At 44.8% G+C, this 6,223-nt stretch overlaps 1 protein-coding gene across 3 annotated transcripts in view; it reads left to right on the top strand.

The window, feature by feature from the left end:
- The first annotated feature begins 1,605 nt into the window (after positions 1–1,605).
- RNF207 (ring finger protein 207) overlaps positions 1,606–6,223 on the top strand; it is a 43,246-nt gene continuing 38,628 nt past the window's right edge. The window contains exon 1 of one of the 3 annotated variants that reach the window (XM_029579329.1): positions 1,606–1,700. The gene's annotated coding sequence lies outside the window, so the exon portion shown is untranslated. Of the gene's footprint in view, positions 1,701–2,002; positions 2,159–6,223 lie in introns of those variants that run through there. The other 2 variants (XM_029579330.1, XM_029579328.1) reach the window with 2 other exon arrangements.

Below are 6,223 nucleotides of genomic sequence, written 5' to 3'. Positions count from 1 at the left end.
AAACTACATAATTTTTCATTTAAAAAAATTTCACTTAGGCCTGGATTTTCTTAGGTTGCAGACCTTAGAAAATCCAGCGGTAAAGGGAGGAGGGGGTGGCGAAGTGGGGGGCGGGCCGGTGAAAGCCGGCAGCGATCGCACCTCCGTGGTGCTATCGCTGCTGGCTTTCGCACCCAATAGGGCCATCGTAAAAGGTGGTGCTATTGGACGCGAAACTGTTGGCGAAAAGGGTCCTTACCTTTTCGCCGTCAGCAGTGACTTTGCGGCGTCCGCCCCGACTCCCCTTCCAGTGCGGACGCCGCCCAGAACTCTCCCCGATTTAGCTATCGCACATGAAAAGTCCCTTTTCGCATGCAATCCTCATAGAAAATTACCCCCTTAGTTTGAAATGAACAAACATTGGCTCATTCATCCTATTTTACACTTTTGTTTCAAATGTATGCACATCCCTATTCTGTACTGTCAATTTATATGATTAAAAAAAAATTGGTGAGGTTTTATGCAAACTTAAAAATGTTTTACATTTCTTCCTGGGTTGTGCTATTAGCTCTTCTTGGCTTGCTGGAGCTCTAGGAAATGGAATTTCCATAGAAAGTCGATTGATGTCAAAAGACAGATTTGGCCTGCCCAGTCCCTCTCTCCCTCTTCAGTGTAAAATAACTGTAACACAGTCCCTATATCTGTGTTGCTCACAAAAGTGAAAATGCATTATTTCTCACCAATAGTAAAAGCCTGTCCTAGGAAGTGTGTGCCCATCTGCCCAGGATGGTAGAGAAACAAAAAGGAAGACAACAAAACCTGACTGGGATAAGGAGTGATATCCTACACCTGGTTGAGCTTCTACAGCTGGCAGCTGGGATAGATCCTTAAAAAATGAGCACTCGAATAATTAGGAAGACTAGATGGGCTATAGGGATCTCTATCTGCTGTCATCTACTATGTACATGTGACTATGTATGTAAGGTTGCCAACTCATCCCAAGTCAACCGAACAGGTTGTTCTAGTCCTGATTTTGGCCCATTGAATGCATGGAATTGTAGTTCTGATTTTCTTGCCAATCAGAACTATAATGGAGCAGAATTAGGAGTGGATCGACCTGGGCTGAGTCAGTAGCCCTGGTACGTATGTATTTTCTCCTTTTTGCAGAACGTTGCGGAGAATTCCCTTTACAACAGTTGCTAGCCATCCAAATCTGAATATTTCCCACTATCCACCCTCCAGAGGCCATGAACAGAATTTGGGGGAGTCAAGCCTAAAAGAAGCAATATAGAATGAGATGTACTGAGCCATAAAAAAAGAACATGGGCAAAGGTTCCCTAGAGATTCTCCTGTATATGTCCGTTGGTTTTGTAGCCCCAGAACCCTGAAGACTGGGGAAGGGGGTAGTGATAAGTATTTTATGGTCAAGATTGTACAGTTTCCTTGGTAAGGGGGATTTTGTTCATACTGCTCCTTTCAAACTTCCCAACTAGATCTGCCCCACTCTTTGGCAAAACAGGAGAAGAAGGAAGCATGACAGACAAAAAAAAAAAAAATAGAAGAGAAAACAAACATATATTCCATTGTGCGTTCCCTGTACTATTTTTACATGAGGGTATTGTATTCCTTCTAACCCTTCACTGCACTGCTGATCTGTGCCCAATTGCTCCCAACGAACACACAGAAACTGGAACTAGGAAGCAGATCTGGTCAGAGAAAAGGTAGGTTACAGAGTACAGTGAATATGCAGAGGAAATCTGTATAGAAGAGTACTGTTATTATAATTATCAGGATTTGGATAGCTTATACCAGATGTGTACGCAGTGCTGTACAGAGACATATAAAACATTCTTAATGTTCATCTCCAGGCAGGCAATGCACAGAAAATGGATGACCCTGCCCATGTGAGCATTTTTCTGCATTAGTGTTGGAGGCCCTGGATTTTTTGTTTTGGTTTTTTTTTTCTCTCTCTCTCTTTTTATCAGTGGTCGCTGTGCCTTCATGGACAGCGTTGCCCTGGTTACTGCCTTCACGTCACACTCCTGTTCTTCTTCTGACTGTGGTGAACGCCGAAGCCTTTCTGTCACCTCAGCTTGAAAACCGCAGAAAGCAAGAGGGACTGGGATTTTACCTGGTGGGGTTAAGGGTGGATAGACTCCGTTAGCCCGGAAAGAAAGAGGTAAGTGGCCGGAGAAAACAATCAGACAGAGTGAGCCGTGAATATTCAAGCTATAGTGATTAGTGCATGACAAGAAGTGCAGTTCCCATGCCGCCTGGAATATGTATATATATATATATTTATTGGATTTGTTTAAATGTAGAGATCCATTTTGATTCTGTTTTGTGGTTTTCAGTGAAAGACAAAATGCTCCTTAGTCACTGTTAAAACCCTGCATTGCTGCTTCAGGCTGGGCGGTGATGATTACCAGCTCTGGTTTTGGGTGTAACTCGGGGAAAATATAGCGAAGGCCCTGATTCTGAAATGGTTAATTCAAGCCACTTAATTCTTGACATTGCATGGCAACAACCAGGCAGAATGACTAGGTTGAGGTCATTCTGAATTTCTAGGGCAGCCTGGCATTTCCTTAATCCTGTATTGTGCTTCCATTGATAAGCTTGCCCTGTTGCTTTTGTTCATTAAGTGAGCTAAGAAGACCATTCTTTGTTGAATTTGTGTACATCAACCATTGCACATGTGTCAGTACACCACAAGGAACCAGGTCACCATTTACTAGTTAAGTATTTTGCTTCTTGAGATTATTATTTTTGTGCAGTTAGATGGCAAGTTATAAGGTGAGCACATTATTGCATGCAACTTTTAATTAACTTCATATAATAGTATCAAATCTATTTTACTTTGCTTTCAAAAGTATAAATCACCATAGGATACCACCTCTAAACTCTTTTAATAAGTTTAGTAGTAATTCCTGCATAAAAATTAGGGATGTACGGCGGAAAGGGGAATTTTTGTTTTATTATTTTGTTTGTTTCAGGATTCGTTTTGTTTGTTATTCATTTCAGTTCGGTTCAGTTCATTTGCTAGCCCAAATATACATTAAATTAAAAGCAAAAAATGAAAATGAAATACCTCCACTTTGCCTCCCTGCAGCCTCCTGGCTCCTACATACCCCATTGAGGAGAGGGGTTTCCTGGAGAGAAAGGGGCAGGAGCCAGCCTCAGTTGCACCTGCTCTGCCAGCTGTGATTTAAAATGGCGCCAGTCCCAGGGGCTGGTGCTAAGTTGTTCAATGGCCATAAAGCAATATGGCCGTATTGCTGTATTACTTTATGGACATAAAACAACTTGATCTCAGACTCTACACTAATTTTCAAAAGAAATATAACATAAGAACCTCAGATATGCCATACTGGGTCAGACCAAGGGTCCATCAAGCCCAGTCTCCTGTTTCCAACAGTGGCCAATCCAAGTCACAAGTACCTGGCAAGTACCCAAACATTAGATAAATCACAAAACAGTATTGTTTATTAATTACTGTAATAGTAGTTTATGGATTTTTCCTCTAGGAACTTATCCAAACCTTTTTTAAACCCAGTTACACTAACTGCTGTAACCATATCCTCTGGCAATGAATTCCAGAGCTTAACTATGCACTGAGTGAGAGAGAATTTTCTTCAATTTGTTTTAAATGAACTATTTGTTAACTTCATGGAGTACCCCCTGGCACATGCTTTCCTTTTAAAAATTATCCCAGGAAAACTACCCAAACACCTGCTAACATGTGCATGTAGTTTCTGCAAGAAAAATTACTTTTGAAAATACAAACGTATGCACGCAATTCCCAACTCCACCACAAGAGCTCCTCTCCACCCTGTGGGTAAAAACCATGTACACAGGTCCTAAACATACAGAGCCGGATTTAGGGCAAATGGTGCACTGGGTGAATGACACACACACACACACACACACACACACACACACACCCCTCAACAAATGGCACCCTCCTTGTCTTCTCTTAGGCCGGGCCACCGCGGCCATGTGGTTCCATCTTTGGCCATGGCCAGGCAGAGTCTGTCTTTGGACGAGGTGGGATGGGATCCACTGTGGCCATGGTGGGCCTTGCCGCCTTCGTCCCCACGGTCCTCAGGGCAACCCTCAGCTGACAGCACCCTGGGCAACCGCCCGACTCGCCCACCCCAAAATCTGGCCCTGTATGAGTGCCTTTAACCACAGACAGGGCAGGCAGTTTTATAAAAGCCCTGCAGAAAAGGCTTTTAAAATGACGCTCCCACCATTGAAAAGGATTGTCCACATTTTAATGTGTATATTGTAACTGCTTCTATTCACCCTTACAACCACTATATATTCTCTTGCTGAACATTTTTTTCTCTTTTATGCACTGTATTGTACTTTGCATGCATGCACACAACATTGTTGCCCAAATATTTTGCAGTGAATCTGTTTCTGAAAAACGGTGTTGTAGTACAGAATAAGGCTCATTTTAACATGCGTCAGGCTCTTATGTCAATATACAATCTGTTTTCTGGAACAATTTAAATCTTGGAGGATAAAGAAGCAGAATTACCGCAGTGCTCAGGCGTTTGTCTCCTTCAAATATTTTTGTTACATAGAGTAGATGATCCAAGGCAGTAAGTGGTGTTATTCCGGTGTTTATTTAATAAACATTTTTTTTTGTTTTGCATTGGGGTTTTCTTATCAGTGTTCATCAGTTAAAACCTAAAATAAGAAGCCTCACTTATAATTAGTAGTAGCATTTTTTTTTTTCTACAAGAGGTTTAGTTCTTCTGGTTTGGTCAAGGTCAAAAAGGTTTTTGTTTTCCCAGTGGGGTTTTCAGTCTCTGCCAAAAAGGGGCAACCCTCAGCTCACGGATCAGACCTTAACCAGTGACTGAGACGTAACCAGGTTATATGTGACTTAAACAACTTATTGGGAGAAAGGCCCTGCTTGGGCTTGGGAATCACTGTCATTTCTCTTCCTTACAGCTGACCCTTAAGATTATCTTCTGTCTTGTAGCTGATCCAGGAGCGAGTATGTCATGTAGCATTATATTCCTGAACTTCAGTTTTTCTTTTCTGTTCATTTTCTAATTTATTGTTCTTAGTGATGGGTCCTGAATGGCGACGTGACATTAACAGCGCAGAGGTTGTGTTGCGCTCGGGGGTGGACCCTTGTCCTGTGGTAGTACAGGGACTGTCCACAGGGGGCGGAGCACGGAAGGAGACAGAGGCAGTGTAGAGCTTCACCACTGGAAGCCCGAGGTCCCCCCCCCGGGAGGAGCCTGTAGGGACACGGGCCGCTTGGACTTAGGTGGGCCTCGCAGGGTCTCCTGGGAGAGGGTAAGTCTGGCGTGCCCACAGACGCTGGAGGAGCGCTATCGGGTTCGAGGCTGGAAACAGGTTGAAGTAGAGCGAACCAGAATAGAGATGGCGAAGACAAGGCTAGGGACAGAGCCAGAATCAAACAAGGTCAGGCAAGCAAGGTCGGAGTCCAGAAGTCAGTCCGAGGAATGGTCAATGAAGCAAGGGTTAAGATCCAGAGGTCAGGCAAGGTCAAAGAGCAAACTGAGGTCTTGGGCAGGTGGCAGGCAGGTCAGAAACAAGCTGAGGTCTTTACCAGAAGGTCAGTCCGAGGCAAGACAGGGAAGACGAACAACAAACACTGGAACAAGCAGGGCTAGGAAGCAGGAACAAGCAGGAACGGAACGGGAACAGAAGGATCTAGGAACAAGCAAGCAGGAACACAAGCAAGGGCAATCTCAGGAACAAACCGACCTGATTGCCAAGGCAAGGAAGTGAGGCCAGGAACTTCCTTTTAACATGAGTTCAATCAGGGTGCGCCGCAGAACTAGGCCCCGCCCTGGAACCTATATCAGGGTGGCTAGTCCGCGTGCGCGCGCGTAGGGGGTGTGGCTAGCTGCTGAGACGCCGAGGCCCAGCGTGAGGCCTGGCGGGCAGCCGAAGGCCTGGCGACCACCGCCGAAAGGACGCCGGGGCCTAGCTGGACTTGCAAAGGCCGCGAGGGAGACAGGACCAGGATCCGCTGTAGAACCCCGAAGGTGAGCGGTCCCGTGTGCGGGACGACCGCGCGTAACAGGTTGAACCTGTTAATGAGGTGAAAGGGGCAGACTACCTTCAGCATTCTGTTTAAAGGCTGTTGGTGCCAGTTCCCGGCAGTGAACAGACTACAGCTGCTACTTATCACTTCTATAGCTCTACTCTACATACATAGCGCTGTATAAAAATATATAAGGGAGCTTGCACCCAG

Source organism: Rhinatrema bivittatum, chromosome 15 (genome assembly GCF_901001135.1).
Source record: "Rhinatrema bivittatum chromosome 15, aRhiBiv1.1, whole genome shotgun sequence".
Taxonomy (NCBI): Eukaryota; Metazoa; Chordata; class Amphibia; order Gymnophiona; family Rhinatrematidae; genus Rhinatrema; species Rhinatrema bivittatum.
Note: the sequence above shows the minus strand (reverse complement) of the source record. Positions and strands in the feature narration are given on the sequence as shown.